The sequence below is a fragment of the Musa acuminata genome, chromosome BXJ1-8 (genome assembly GCF_036884655.1).
Source record: "Musa acuminata AAA Group cultivar baxijiao chromosome BXJ1-8, Cavendish_Baxijiao_AAA, whole genome shotgun sequence".
Taxonomy (NCBI): Eukaryota; Viridiplantae; Streptophyta; class Magnoliopsida; order Zingiberales; family Musaceae; genus Musa; species Musa acuminata.
The window spans coordinates 18680001-18682482 of record NC_088334.1 but is presented as its reverse complement, the minus strand read 5'-3'; positions in this window follow the sequence as shown (position 1 = coordinate 18682482).

Genomic DNA, 2482 nt, shown 5'->3' with positions numbered 1-2482 from the left:
AGTATAAGTCATCACCAAATTAATTTTTCTTATTATTCTTTATGTGATGATTTAAAAATTGATGGAAAGGGGGAGAAAATAAGTGATAAATGCTTTAAAATTTTAATGTCTTAGTATCATGTATGATATGCCCATAGTGATGATTGATTTATTTCGTATCATGCATCAGGATGAAATATAAGGTTTTAAAATTATGCACATTTTAATTTGAAACTATAATGATGCACAATCATATTAAAAAAGGAATGATACTTTAACTTTGTCATAATTTAAAAATTATTATAAAAAAAAATTATACAATTATATTCTTCCCTTCTTTTTGACAATGACAAAGGGAGAGAAAGAATTGCTAGTGTGCATATCTCAAAAGAGAAATATTTGCTAGCTTGCACAATTCAAGAAATGCAAAAATATGCTAGCTTGCTCATCTCAAATGAGAAGCAAAGATTGCTAACTTACTTATTTCAATAAGCAAAAGTTTCTTTCTTGAATATCTCAAATATTGCTAGCTTATACTTTCTAAAACGATGAAAAATTTTGCTAGCTTGTATGTTGTAAACTTGCTATCTTATTACCTTGTATATCTAAAACTTGCTAGTTTACTCATCTCAAAAGTACTATCTTGCCTATCTCAATAAGCAAAAATTACAACTTGCACATTCCAAAATAAAGCAAGAATTGCTAGCTTGCACACTTCAACGAGAGGCAAAAATGCTATCTTGCATTCTTTTTCGAAAACTTACTAGGTTAAACATTGCAAAGAAAAGCAAAACAACATTGCACTTCTAAAAAGAGAAGAAAGAAAATTACTTACTTGCATGATGTTAAAACTTGAGATTATATTTATAATGCAATGATTTAAAACTTGCTAAATGCACTTCTCCTTTTTGTTGATGATAAAGGGGGGAGAAGTTATGATAATGATCATGCATGGAATGATGTATTGTAAATTTGATCATGCATGATTTTATGTTGACGTGCTGCAAATATTCTTGATTAAATTTGCTTTGACTTGAATTCATTTTGAATTCAAGGTTCATCTCACATATGCCATATTGATAGGGGGAGTTAAGGTTAACTCCATCATCAATTGGTTGTCATCATTAAAAAAGGGGAGATTGTTGAATCTCAAATTTTGATGATGAAACCAATTGATAGTGTTTATGATTTAATGTACGTTTAAGTGACGTAGGACTAGCTTTGTTCAAGGTAAGATAATTAAAAGTAAGAAGAATCATGTTGGGCCGGAATAGAATATGTCAGAAGATCGGACATCGAGCTAGAGGATCGGTCGATGTATCAGCAGAAGGCTTCGGGCCATGGGTTCGAGCAACGGACCAAGAAGAGCAGAAATTATGCCAAGAAAATCAGAGTTACGGAGGTCAACTGACCGATTGGGCAATAGGCCACAAGAAAGGACGATGCGCCGAAGAATCGGACGAAGCATCGATGAACCAATGACATGCCGGACAACATGATTCAAGCTTTGTAATAATTATTTAGATCAAAGTAAGTTTTACTTATGCAGGATTAACTATGATATTGATAAAGGCATAAATCAAAATGAAGTCCCGGAGTCAAGAACGAGATTTCGTTGGGAGTTCGAGAGTTCATCGAAAGTCCGGACGTTTATCGGAAGTTCTGTCAGAATTGATTGAGAAGTCTAAGAGCTTACTAGAGAAGCTCATCAAAACTCGCCAAGAAGATCATTGTGAAGTCCAGGAACTTGCCGAGAGTCCGCTATAACATTGTCGAGAGATCATCGAAAGTTCGCCGAAAGATCACCGGAAGCTCGCCGGAAGAAACCTAGACTTACAGACTTATTTAGCTTATTGTATGTCTTAAATTTCATAGTTAGCACATAATTAGGTTGGAATTAGGCCAACCCAATTAGGGACCAGTTGGGCCCATGTATGGACTGTGTTGGGCCCAATGAAAGGCCCAAACAATGACCCAATAGGTGGCACCGTCATAGCACAGTCTCCAACATTGTGTCAGGCGGTGGTACCACCCAGACTCAGTCTCCAAGATTGTCAGGCGGTGGTACTACCTAGTGCTAGCCTACATGCGGTGGTATCGCCCGTACCCCAAAATTTTGGGGATTTAAATTTTGACTCTGAGTTTTGAAGCCATTTGGGGTCTATAAATACCCCAGCAATTTTTGCATGGAGTAAGAAGAAAAGTGAACAAAAAATCTATATTTCTAGAGTTAAAAAACCTTGTAAAGTATAGAGTCCCTCCTCCTAAAGTTTAGAGACCATTCTAAGGGAGAGTGTGAGGGAAGCTTTGTAAAAATGGGGTGTAAATGTTCTCTCCTGAATCTGTTAAAAGGAGAATCGAGTTGTAAGGGTAGTTGATCTTCACCCATTGAAGGCAGATCATTAGTGGATATCGGTAGCCTTGACAGAAGAGGAATTAGCGGAGTGGATGTAGGTCACGACGACCGAACCACTATAAAACTCGGTTTGTATTTTTATTATTG